General features: G+C 48.4%; 1 protein-coding gene across 5 annotated transcripts in view; it reads left to right on the top strand.

Annotated features, from left to right (window-relative positions):
- MTMR4 (myotubularin related protein 4) overlaps positions 1-13,157 on the top strand; it is a 55,840-nt gene that overhangs the window by 997 nt on the left and 41,686 nt on the right. The window contains exon 1 of one of the 5 annotated variants that reach the window (XM_071765658.1): positions 3,808-4,018. The exons of 3 other annotated variants lie outside the window; for them this stretch is intronic. The gene's annotated coding sequence lies outside the window, so the exon portion shown is untranslated. Of the gene's footprint in view, positions 1-3,807; positions 4,019-13,157 lie in introns of those variants that run through there. One more of the 5 variants, XM_071765661.1, reaches the window with a different exon arrangement.

Genomic DNA, 13,157 nt, shown 5'->3' with positions numbered 1-13,157 from the left:
AAGGAAGTTCACAGCTAAAAGCAGGTGGAGCACACGAGGAACACGGGGTGTTGAGCACAAAATAAGAAATGAAGATGTGGGATGGGGGTCTGGGTAGTTGGGCATTCTGCTTCTAGTGAGGCCACTCAGTTTGCTTCAGAAAACAAAATTCTGCTGAGGTACCCAGTCTGTTACACCAGGAGAGGAGCAAGGGAGGAAGGAGTGAGCCCTGTCCTGGAAGTAGTTGGTTTTCCAGGGTTTATGGCCGTGTCCAGCAGGGCTGGAGGTGGGCAGGAGGAGGTGGTCTTGGATACCTGGCTCTGGAGAAGGAGGAGAGGTTGTGTCAGCTCAGCTCTCCTGCTTGTTCAAGTGGTTCCATGTGCTGGCTTGGTGTGAAACCTGGTGGAAAGCTGGGTAGAGTTCAGAGAGGAGGTGTGAGAGTGGGGTTAAAGGTGGAAAAAAGCTGCTGTGTGGTGCTGAGATCCAAGGGGAAGGGTTGGTCAGTCTGGGTGTACTCCTGGAGGACAGAAGTTGGGCTGTGGGAATTGGGTATGGCCAGTGGGGGTATCCAGCTGTGTGCATGGAAAGCAAAGCATGGATTTTTTTAAGTGATAGAGGTTCAAGCACATGAGAACAGACTTCCCAGAGTCAGCAATGATTTTGTATTCGATCAAACTTCTGTGCTTACATTAAAAAAAAAAAAGCAATGGCAAGTATAGCAGCTCAGCTAACAGCCCAGGAAGTTCTGTGGCCTGCTCTGCTGGGGAGTTTGTAAGGTGACTGTGATTTTTTTCAGGGTATTTGCTGGAAAATGAATGTCTAAATAAACAAGCTGAGATAAAGACTGGGAAATAAATTAAAAACTTATAGCTATTAATTTCTGGGAGCATCTGGCCTCCCCTTTTCTTTGCGGTGCTCAGGAGTCTGTTTACACTGGCAGTGCCAGTTTTTTGATTTTTCTGAGAGAGCCTGAACAGGGAGATTTTGTGGCAGTGTCATTTCAGCCCTTCTGTCTTGCCAACAGGGTCACTCCATCAGCTGCCAGATTTTCCTGTAGCAATCTGAAAATAAAAACAAAAAGAGAGATTGAAGGGAAGCTTTAGGGCTTGATCTTACCATGCTGTGGGGGCCATGGAGAATGCTACTGTGGCAGCTTTTGTTGTTCTCTCAATCTGCCAAAAAGTGCACTGGCTTGCTTTTTTTTTTTTTGTACATGGGGGGCTTTTCAGGTCCCCCTTGTCCTGTCTGTGGTGGGACCAAAGGGCTGATGAGTGCAGCCAGTGCCCATCTGCAGCTCCTGGGCTTTGCTCACCAGACCTGGGTGGCTCTTGCCTGCCCTGGTGGTGAGGATTGCTCTGGGAGCTCAGCTGCCTCCTCCAAGAGGTGCTGCTTTAAACTGCTTTCTGAAACAGAGTTGTTTCCTCTTCCTGTTCTGTATTGTCAGCTCATCTGTAGAGGCTGCTGTCATCTGAGGGAGAGCTGTTCTCTGTAAACAGTAAGTGAAAAAAACCTGAAATTGTTTCTGAGGTGTGTGTATGATTGCTCTGAAATGTGTGCAGTTGCTTTGGAAATGAGCAAGCATTTTTTTTTACAAGAAAATCAACCAGCATAATCTAACCCAGATTATTTTTTTGCAGGGAGGAAAGGGAACAGCAAAAAAAAAAAAAAAAAAATCAGTGCTTTTTACTTGCACATCACACTCAACTTTTCAGGGCAGGAATGTTCCCCCAGGAATTAATAACTAGCCAGCAGTTCTGCAGACCTTTTTCTTCCATCCTTGCTTGCCTGGCCTCCAGGGTAGCTCCATCCAGCCCCAGTGTTCTGCTTGTAGGAATCTCTGGGTTTCAGTGTGGCCTGGTAGCATGAGACTCTGTTTGCAGAAGTAGATCAGAGAGAGCCCTTTTTAGATAATGATGAATGGAGAAAAGATCTATTTAAAAAATTACTTTGCTCTTAGCAAAGAAGTATGTCAGATCAATCCCTGTTTGTAATCCCTGGTTTTTTTCTCCAGGAGGATGCTGATGCTCCTATGGAACAGGAGGAATTTTGTCCAGGCACTTTGAGGCCGTTTCTTGCTGATATAATTGATTCCCTTCTGTTCCTTCCTAGCAGTCCTGCAGAGACTGTGCAGTTCCACATGCTTTGCACAGCCTGAAAGGGTAGGATTTCCCTTAGGAGGGATCATATGATTAGCTTATAAATAGTAAATGCCTGTTCAGGCCTCCTTTGGAGTCTGTCATTTGGTTGCTGTCTCGTTGCTTTGCAACAAGTAGAGCTGCATCATCAGTACCTGGAGGCCCAGGATCAAATCCAAGGAATCTGGCTGTACTTTCCATGGGAGATGATGAATTTCTGGGAGGCAGGAAGCTGCCCTGAGGTGCTTCAGTTTCTCAGGCAAAGCTTGAGACCTGGGGATTGATTTGAAAGGCTCAGGCAGCAGTAATGTGCTGTGCTGCTGTGAATTCCAGAGTGGTGCCTGAGTCCTCACCTGCACAGGAAAATTGGCTCTTTTAACTGGGAACATGAGCTGAAATCAATCTGAAATGCATTCAGTGGTTGGATCCTGTTTGAAATGAACCTGTTTTCCTGCCAGAGAGCATGAGAGCCCTTCCCTCCATGCCTGAGCTCTTTTGGGGCACACACACTTCCCCCATACCTGGCAACTGTTTCCCTCCACTTCATTTATCACTTATTCATTTAATAAATGGTTAATGTAATTAACCATTAAATTAATAAATTTATTCATTTAATAAATGGTTTGGTCATGCTGACAGCTGCTGAGAAGGTTTGACACCTAGAAGTTCAGGGTCCTTCTGCCACAGCTGCCTGACAGCTCTCCCCTGTTGATGTTCAGCCTTCTCCATGCATGGAGCTCTGCCTAGGCTCACTCCCCAGCTTGGGTTTGCCTCAGAACTGGAGGAGCAACTTCCCTTCCCTGGGAGCTGCACTCTGGGGAGGGGGTCCTGGGGATAGTTTTGCATGGGACTTGTTTTGCAGCATCTTTCTGCAGACTCAAGTGATGTGTGGATGGCAGATTTGAAAGCAATGTCTTATTTCCCTAGGGGAGACTTTGTGAACAGGACACAGCAACAACAGAGCTAAGCAGGTGGTTCCTGCTCTTTGCTATGGTGGTGGCTGCTGCTACTTTTTTTGTTGCTCTTTCTGGGTTGAGTGGTGGCCTCAGATTTCTGCTTCAGGAGGGAAAAGCCTGCCCAGGGCCTGCCCCAACAAAGGAGAGTCAGGTGTCTGTGTATTCTATTTCAACAAGGATCAAGTTACTGGCCTTAGATACTTCCTTGTTTTTTTGTGTGTATTTTGTAGGTGCCTTACTCCTTTTACTCTCTGGTTTAGAGCAATACCCATCTTCCTTCTCTTGGTCATATCACCTTCTAGGTGCACTGTCTGCTCAGCAGCATGTTTGATGCAGCTGGTTTGATGTAGAGATCCCATTAAAGTTGGCTGTCCTGGACGTGCACAATAGAGTTTTGCTTTTGCCAATATTTATTTTCCTGGGGACAAGAAATACCTGCTGTCCTTTGCAAGGGTGCAGAGCTGGTTGTGCTGTGGAGGGTGGGCATGGAAGGGATGGGGAAGAGGACTGGAGTTTCCCAGAGCCCTGGGAATGGTGGAGTGGTACTGTTCTGACAGCAAAGTGGAAACTGAATGTTGGACACCTCTGCCTGAGACCTAAACAAGAAGCCAAATCTGGTGACTTTTGCTGAGGCTGCTGACACTGCAGCTCCACCCCTCTCTGGAGGAGTCTCTGTCCTGGCAGGAGAGGCATAGGTAGACACAGCTCACGAATTATCTGCTCGGGGGCAAAGTCTTGTATCTGAACTTAAGCCCACATTCACAGCAGGGTGTTCTCTAGAGCTCTGCTTTCTTCCATTTCATGGCTCAGACAGCACTGACTGGAAAGCAGAGTCACTGTTCCTTTCCCAACCTGACCAGCTCTTCATTGCAAAATGAAATTGCAGAATTGTTCTCTCTGGCAGAACGTGCTTGGACGTGGGTACTGATTGTGAGTGACAGCTTTATGGTAAGGACCCTCAAAGTGTTTCTACTTTACAGTCAGTTCAATTGCTAAGGCTCTGCCAGTTGTTCTGTGGTGGTCTCTGTTGCAACAGGACTGCTCCGAGTCAGGGGTGCAGTTTGCATTGTTCTGTCTGGAAGCTTCAGAGGGTTTTGTTTTTTCTTTTATTCTAGAATCTTGTTGAAGTAGCCAGTTTTCTCTGAGTGGATGTGTGCCTTGTGGCAACCCAGCATAACTATCCAGTTGCCTCTTATTTTGACTGTACTGCCTGGATTCACAATAATATATATTTTTTTCATCTTTCCAATTAATCTTTGGAAGTGTCCTTTATTGCTGGAGCATGACTGACACACAGCACTTGGAACCAGCCACACAGAACATGACAGAGTGAGGTGGTTCCATGTCTCACCATTTTCACGTGAAGGAGAGAACCTGCTGTCCTGTTCAGTATCTTGTTCATGAGGGAACTACAGGACTACACCTGGTTTTGAGAACATCTTGCCCAGGGCACTCAGGGAGAGCACAGACAGCTGCCAGCCCAGAGCTGAGGCTCCCTGCAGCACAGCTTGCCTGCCAGCATCCTCACCCCACGGGCTCCTCGTGACTCAGGGTGGTCAGGTGTAGGTTTAGGAGGATGTGAAGAGCCCCAAAGCCATTGCTTCTCACCCCAGTCAGCATCATTTAGGTTTGTACTTGGTTCTGCTTTCTGGCCAGGCTGCAGAGCCTCCTTCCTGCCTCCCACCAGGTCAGGGCTCCCAGGGGGCCAAAGGGGCCATTTACTGCTGCCTTCCATCCATGATGGCAGATTGAATTTCCCAAAGGCTAAAATGTTCTAGTCCTGCTTTGCAGCAAGCCCAAGGTGTCTGGGTACAAACCCAAGAGCCCGTGCTGCCCTGCAGGTCAGGTTTAGGTAAGTGGCAGTGATCTGTGCTTGCACAGGGCTGGGGGAAGCTGAATGGGATGTGAAATGGAGCAGCCCATGTGTGGTGGGGCAGAAGGCCACATCTGGGTGGGGGAAGTACAGCTGTAATGTAGTTGGGAGGGGGTGGTGGGAAGCTGTACAGTGAAGTGGGATTGGTGAGGTTCTCTGGAAGCATCTGAGATTTTTTTTTTTTTTTTTTACATGCTTTCTGTAGCACTGAGGATGCTGTGTCCACTGTATATTAGCAGTGACCTGGGGTGTTAAATTTTCCCTCTGTCTGTGCTGAAGCACATTTCATGTTTTGGAGTCCTGTTAACTTTGGTGCACTCTTGGGAAGGTCTGGGCCTTATCAGCCTCTCAGTCCCTCTCCCATGCTCCTCCAGTGTGACAAGGGGTGTGACTCCAGGGTTTGTCACAGCCTGATGTTTTTATCTTCTGTATGTGGGAGTTACTTCCCTTGATGTTATAATCAGTGGTGGGTTTGCATTTTTGGTTTTATTGTGTGTTTTTTTAGGTTTTATTTTATTCTTGGTTTTGTTTTGTGTTTGTGTTTGTTTGGTTGTTTTTTCTTAAAGCTCAGATTCTTGGGGCTTGGGGAGCTGCTGCTGTTTTCTGGTATGTTGAGCCTGTGTCTGGTGTGCAGCTGGGCAGCTGTTTCCCTGCAGTCACAATGGGTCAGATGGATGGAAAAACTTTGTCTCCTCTTTTTGGGGTATCAGCTTTTCTTTCTGTGTACTCGAATCCTTTGTGACCAAACAATGTGCCTGGTTCTCAGTCCTCTGCAAACATCTCTCTCATCTGTACAAGGCTGCTCATCACCTCCCTGGTACAGAGAAGAGATCTGCTTCTAGAAAGTGGCAGTGGTGACAGTAATTCTCCATCAGGGGAGAGGGAGAGCTCCCTGACAGAGCTACAAGCTTGTTTTTCATATCCGTGCTCTTCACAAGCAGCTGACAAGACACAGCTGGAAAGGAAAGGAAAGCTTCCAATGCTTCCTGGTTCTGCACTTTCTCTACAACCTGGTGATTTTCCCAGGCAATAGATAAACACACACACAAACCCAGCAAGTAGCTTTGGTCTGGGCAAACAGAAATCTCATCTTGCTTGCAGCAAGGCAACTCCTGCATCTGTGGACCTGGTTTGTAGGAGGTGCCAGGGCTCTGCATGCTGCCTCTTTCCATTCTGCAGTAAGAGGGAAGAGCTGTGTCCAGGGAGAGGGACAGAGCTGAGGTCAGCAGTGGATCTTGGCAGAGACCTTGTAGCCCAGCTGACCTGGTTGTCTGATAACCCAAGGGATTGTGAATTGAGGTAGCAATGGCAGCTCTGGCACTGCTGGGTTTGGGCTGACAGAGCTCGTGCAGTGCCTTTACAAACAATTTTATGACTAGGTATCATCCCTGGGATAACCCAGTGCTCTGTATGCTCTCTGTTCCTGCTCCAGGCTGCACACTGCTGCCCTGATCAGGGCCTTGCAGCCCTCATCTCAGGCTGGTGAAAAAATACACTGGGGCCTGAATGTCTGTCCTGATGTAAAATGGGCTTCCCAGTTTGGATGTATCTGTGTCCAGACAGAAGTACCAGAAGAGAAAGTACCTTGACTGCAAAGGAGAAGTGCTTGTTTGGGCTGTAAAGTCCCTGTTTTTCTGGGGGGTTTTGCTCCTGTAGTGTGTCAGCATAGCAGTGACAGTGACTAAAGGGCACATCACAGCAAGGGCCTGGAAGTGCTGTGGTAAGTGAGGGGGCTGTGGTGGGAGACTCCCAAGTATTGGAGATGAGTAGAAATCCCCATGGAGACCTCAGTGGAAGTCCCAGACTTCTCCTGTAGCTTTGCCAGATTGCACCAGTTTAGTGTGCAGTGTCAAGTGCCCCCTGCCTGGGGTGGAAACTCTCCTTTAAGCAAAGGTTGTTGCTGTAGCAGCTTTGTTCTGATCCTTCTGCTGATGTCCTGAGGAACAACAACAGCCTCATTCCTGTGCCTCAGCCCTCGGTGGGGATTCTTGTGAGCATCTGCAGTGCTTGGTGAGAAAAACAAGTGAGAGCTCTGGAGAGGTATGGTCCTTTGGAGGGGTCACCTGGGTAGAATTAATCTTTTCTTGAAACATTAAATAAAGACATTGAGTTCCTATATAATGTGATACAGTGATGTAATGTGATACAGTTATGAAGGTCCCAGCCCTAGAAAAGCAGATGCTTGCTTTTTGTAGCATAGCAGCCTTGAAAAACTGTGCTGGAGAGGAGGTGTTCTGCTCACTGAAGGTAAGGGATGAGGTTTGGAGCAGGAAGTGGGAATGAATGGAGTTTCCTCAGGCTGTGGTTTGCAGGTGAGCTTAGAGAGGAGCTGGGCCTGGAGGGAAGCCCCTGCAGTGCTTTAAAACAAATAAATGGTCAGAAAAAAAATGAATCACCAGGTGTGCTTCTGTCTGAAATGTTGGTAATGTCCTTCCTTGTGCCTGTGGCTGACTCACCCCACTGACTGTTCCTGGTAGGAGAGCCTGCAGGTTGTTACCCACCTTACTGCTGGTTATGGGGTGGCATGGAGACATCTTGCAGGCAGGGAATGCCAGGGACCAGCAGGGACCAGCAAGGGGATGCCAGGGACCAGCAAGGGAATGCCAGGGACCAGCAAGGGACCAGCACAGACAGAATGGGGATCCCCAGGGGGAGTGGGTGCCAGAGCTGCTGTGTGCCAGCAAGCAAGCAGCTCCTACTCCTCACTTCTGTCCTTTGTACTTCCTTGGGCTGGCATGAGGTAATTTCTTACCTGCTCTGTTCTTTTCTCTTCCTGCTTTCTGTAATTTTAAAAGTGAATATATTCTGTCTGCTAGCTCTGCTCTCTGGGGAGTGTCACCCCTCCTGGCACACCTCTGGGCAGGTACTGGTACCTTTCTACTGCCTGTTCTCAGCATTTCTGTCACAAAGAGGGTAGCTGCTGAATATGATGAGCCTAGATAGAGCCTGTTCTGTTCAGCAAGGAGAGTAAATGGATATTATTTTTAATAGAAAATGTTTGAATGCAGAGGTTCCTTGCAGATCTTCTGACTGCCTCGTTAGGAAGCTGTGCAGAGTTTTCATTGCCTTTGATAAATATGGCAAAAGAGGAAGCAAAAGTCCTGTATGCAGAGTAACAGTTTTGTTTTACGGTGAAAGACAGATTTGATAAAAAGTGAAACTCCTTTCTTCCTTCCCTCCCTTTCTTTTTCAATAGGTGTTTCTGCTGGAGGAATTTCCAGAAGTAGCAGAGAAACTTCAGCCTGTAGGCTTGCCTTCTGTTAGTGAAATAAAGAGGAAGATACTTAGACTTCTCAGAAAAGGTTCAGTAAGTCTGCAGAATGAGGAAGTTTCATTTTCAGCATGTTTGTCCCATGACAAAGCAGTCAAAATCAAAGCTCCAGCGAGCAGAAGGTGAACCTGCTGGAGCTCCCTGGAGAGCCCTTCAGGCAGGATCCCACTGCACCTCTGCTGCTTCCCCACCCCTCAGAAATCTGGGAGCCAAGAGCTGTTGTTGATACAAGAGGAGCAGATGAGGGGCAGCAGTTGCCTCACAAGTGCTGTGACTTTTGACTTTTCACAGGTGCAGGTTGGCTTTGCTTGTTCTCCACTCCTGCTGGTATCCAGAGCTGTTGTGTTACAGAGTGTGAGCTGAAATGAATATCCTAGAATCCTAGAATTGGCTGGGTTGGAAGGGACCTCAGAGCTCATCAAGTCCAACCCTTGATCCACTCCCCCCGTGGTTCCCAGCCCATGGCACTGAGTGCCACATCCAGGCTCTTTTGAAATATCTCCAGGGATGGAGAATCCACCCCTTCCCTGAGCAGCCCATTCCAATGGCTGAGCACCCTCTCCATAAAGAAATTCTTTCTAATATCCAACCTAAACCTCCCCTGGCACAACTTGAGACCTCTTGTGCCCTCTTGTCTTGCTGAGAGTTGCCTGGGAAAAGAGCCCAACCCCCCCCTGGCTCCAACCTCCTTTCAGGGAGTTTGAGAGAGTGGTGAGGTCTCCCCTGAGCCTCCTCTTCTCCAGCCTCAACACCCCCAGCTCCCTCAGCCCTTCCTCACAGGACTTGTGCTGGATCCCTTCCCAGCCTCCTTGCTCTTCTCTGGACCTGCTCCAGCACCTCAATCTCCTTCCTGAGCTGAGGGGCCCAGAACTGGACACAGGACTCGAGGTGAATATGCAGTGCTGGGGAAAACCTGGATTCAGTGGGAAATGGTGTGGTAGATCAGCTGCTGGTTTCAGTGGCTGTGGGATTTTGTCTGTGGTGCCCTGATGGGAAGAAGGCAACTGTCTGTGAACAAAGGTGATCCAAATCCTCTTGCCTCCTGAAATTTGTTTAGATATAGTAAGTCTGGTGTGTTTCATTTTTGTCCTCCGTCTCTTAGAGGCAGGAATTTGATTCTTAATGGGTTGTAATGCAGTCAGATATTTAAGGTGAGAAATCTCAGGCTCTGTTCCTAGCAGTTTGTGTGAACTGCAGAATTGAAACAGGCTTCTTTCAGTACCAGCTTGCTGTGTGGTTGTGTTCCTACCCTGCCCTGGTTGACCCTGGCAGTGGGGAAGGGACCGTGTGTGAATTTTGCAATTCTTGCCACTATTGATATGCAGGGGACTTGCTATATATCTATATCTATCAAATTGCTTTCTCTTTCTTTTTATTGATTGGCTGGGGATTTCCCATTCTAAGAATACCTTCTGAGCAGATGTCATGGACAGCACTGGTTTTAGGAACAGTTATGGTAGAGAACAGAGATGGTAGCAATTAAGCTCACCTGAACTTGCTGTCTTGCCCAGTTCCTTTGAAGGGAGTTCATTAGTGAAGGCAGCTCAGAGTGCAAGGCAGTCCCATCACAGGATTTTCCACTGCTGAAGTGTAAAACACTTTTGAAAGCTGCAGATAACTAGAAATTGAAGATCAGAGGCTTCAGTCTTTCTCACAGCAGAGATTTGGAGGTCTTGGGGTGGAAAAGGGGAATTGTTAAAGGCCAGGTGAGGTGTTGCTTGGTCCTGGGAGGCAGCAGTGTGATGCTACACCCAGAAAAGGCCTGATGAGATGCAGGTCTGAGTTCATTGCTGTACCTGCCTGCTTGGGAAGAGCAACAGATGTGAAGTGCTGCAAGGTCTCCTCTCCACAGTGGCACAGGGTATGTCCTGTGCAGTGTGCTCTAGGTGACCCTGCTTTAGTGGGAGAGTTGGACTAAATGATCTCCAGAGCTCCCTTCCAACTCTGAGAGTTCTGTGGTTCTGTGTTACCCAGGCTGCCTGCAGAACATCCCATCCTGAGAAGCTGCCCTGAAGGTCAGTGTTCCCCCAGGACTTGATAGCTTTGACCTTTGGATGATGATGCTCAGCATAAACAAAGTGATTTCAAGCTGAAGATATAATCGAAAGTGAGCTCTGAACTTATTAATAACAACTCTCAAGGCTTTTCCTGTCATCTTGTGGTTGTCTGGCTTCCTGTAGCTTGATGGTTGAAACCCCAAGCAGGTGTTTGTCACTCTGTTTTAGTTTGTTTAATTTTATAACAATGCAATTATTTTGAGCTTTAGAGATGAACTGGGTTCGTCTCTAGATGAATGGGAATGTTCAGCAGAAATGTGTGTTCCCAGCCATGTTTCCAGTGGGGAGATGTTGCTGTCAGTGCCATGGACCCTGGCACAGGATCCTCTGTGTTGGATGTGGCTTGGAATGGGGAAACTGGAATTTATTTGGGTGACTTGGCTTGGGTGGGACGAGGGAAGGAATTTTGATGCTCTGTCCTCTCAGACCTGCTTCAGTTTGGGCTGTAGCTTTTTACATACATGTTTGTACAGGCAACTAAAAAGTAATTAATTTTCTTTCTATGGAAGAAAATTATCCTTGGAGGAAGCAGGATCCCCTAGAAAGTGTGTGAATGATGATGGCACCTGGGGTCTGCAGAACAAGCCCAGAGGTTTCAGTGTGGAGGAGGCAGAGCTGGAGCTGAAGTGTGACCAGCTCAGGGCTGTCAAACTCTGTAGCATTGCAGGACCATCATTGGGCATATGATCACATGGAATAACACAACATTTTCTTCTTTCAGACACCGTTTCTGTTGAATTCAGGTGCTTGCAGGCAGGTACCAGTTTAGTCTAGTGCCAGTTTGGATGCCAAAGTTATCCTGCCTGGCTTCCAGCTGACTGCACCAAGAGGTGTGGTTTCCTCTCCCTTGTCCTGTCTGGTGGCTGATGCCTTAGAAACCTTAGGACTTCAGAAATAATACTGGATGAGTATATTTATGTACCTGAAGTTGTGTTGCTTTTTAAATGAAGTTATTTTAAAGGATCCAGATGGTGAGTATGAGCATCTTGCAGCTGGGTGGTCTGAAGAGCTGTGAGCTTGGCTGGGAAAGTTGGGGTGGGATGAAGAGAGGGGCAGTGGCACACTTCAGGGCCATTTCTCTTTTGATGTCTGAGTCTTTTGGTGCACTTAGGTCACATTTCAGGCTTTTTTTCTGCAGTCACATAGACTGTCTTCTAAAGAAAACTGTTTCTGTCAAAGACTTCATATCTTGATGGAATTTAAAAGGTGAATTTGCCCAGTGCATAAGAAGAAACAAGTGTTTGCACAGAGACCAGTTTAGACAGCATTTCTTCAGCCTGGAGACTTGGGATGTGACCTCAGCAGAGCAGGCACTGTTTCCATGAACCCATTGCTGCTTCCTTCCTGAGTTACAGTCTGTGCAGGAGAGAGGTGACTGGGCTGGCAGTGCTGGAGTGAGGGGAAACCCAGCTCCTGGGCATCCCTGCAGGGCTGCAGGCAGAGGGCCAGGGGTAGGCAGGAGCCTGGATTGCAGCTGGGATGGGTTTATCTGCACTGTAGGAACCAGGCAATTGTTTCTACTTGAATAAAGGCTTAATTGTCATTTGAACTGTCCCAACTGCATTTTTAAAGAAAAGCAATCAAAACTGGGAAAAACCAGGCTGGAGTGGGGGCTTCGGAAATGTTTGCCAAAGCTGTGCCTCCTGTCTTGGTTTTTTAAGTGGTTGTGAAGTTCATCTCTTGGGGCCTTGGCTTTGAGCCCCTTCTCTGCTGGCTGGGGGTGAAATTCTTGGAGGGTGGGGATGGGCTCTTGAGGTCTATTGTTCCTCCATGTATCAGTGCAATGGATGAAGGGCTTGTCTGGCTTTCTGCTGTGATGGGAAGGGAACCAGAGCAGTGGTGGCAGTGAGTGGTGTGGCACAGATCCTCTGCCAAGCCCCAGCCTCTGCCAGCTGGTTAGGAAGATAAAGGAGGAGGCAGAGCCTGACTTGGCAGGGAGCATCCCTGGTGTGCTGCTGCCACCTGGTGCCACTGCCACCCCCAGGCTGCCTCACCTGCACAGCAAAGTGTTCCCCTGCCATTGAAAAAAGGTCATAAGAGGAAAGCAACATATGCTGATGTCCTTGCCCTGCTGCCTGTGGGGCTGCCTTCACCATTACTGGTGTCCCCTTGAAACTCTTGATTTCACTGGCATCAAGGTAAAGAGCAGAGTCAGCTGGCAGGCAGGCTGCTGAGATTCATTATGCCTAAAGCCATGGTGGTGTTGGATAGCAGTGCTCATTCAGGAGCTGGAAAAGTGGGGGGCTCTGTGCTCTGCCCTCATAATCCTGCACACCTTGGTGACATCTGGGGGGCACTGCTGGAGGCATCCTCAGAGCTGGGGTCTGTTGGAGCCCATCTGCCTCTGCACCACTGCCCTGCATGTGCTGGAAAATGTTTTTTGGCTCCTCTGTGTATCTCTCTCTCTCTCTCCTGACTCCTGGCTGAGCGAGTTGTGACAGAGCTGGGACAGACAAAATGATGATGAAGTGGTGATGCAGCTTGGATGCACCATAAAGGTGAATCCCTCCTCTCCCTCCCCTTTCTCTACACTCTTCTGCAGAACAAGTTGTCATTGACTGCTTTGGTGTCCCCTGGGCCTAAACCCCAGAGATGGGTGGCAGCTCTTCACTACATGCACATCTCTGGCCCAGCCTACTGAGTTTTTCAAATTCTGGTCTTATGTTCCTCCCCTGAGCTCTAGGCTCGTTTGCCCTTCTACCCTTCCAGCTCTCTCCACACCCTCTTCTGAATTCCCACATCCTTCCTTCCTTCCTTGGCTGCTGCTTCCACTGTTTCTCCCACCCTCAGCCCTCTCCTCACATCTGTACCAGCACAAACCCAGAATGTCCTGTGTCCTGGGGCTGTTCCTGCCATGGGATGGTTCAGCCCAGCTCTAGCACAGAC

Source organism: Heliangelus exortis, chromosome 21, assembly GCF_036169615.1.
Source record: "Heliangelus exortis chromosome 21, bHelExo1.hap1, whole genome shotgun sequence".
Classification (NCBI taxonomy): Eukaryota; Metazoa; Chordata; class Aves; order Apodiformes; family Trochilidae; genus Heliangelus; species Heliangelus exortis.
The sequence above is the reverse complement of the archived record's forward strand: the minus strand, read 5'-3'. Positions and strand labels throughout refer to the sequence as shown.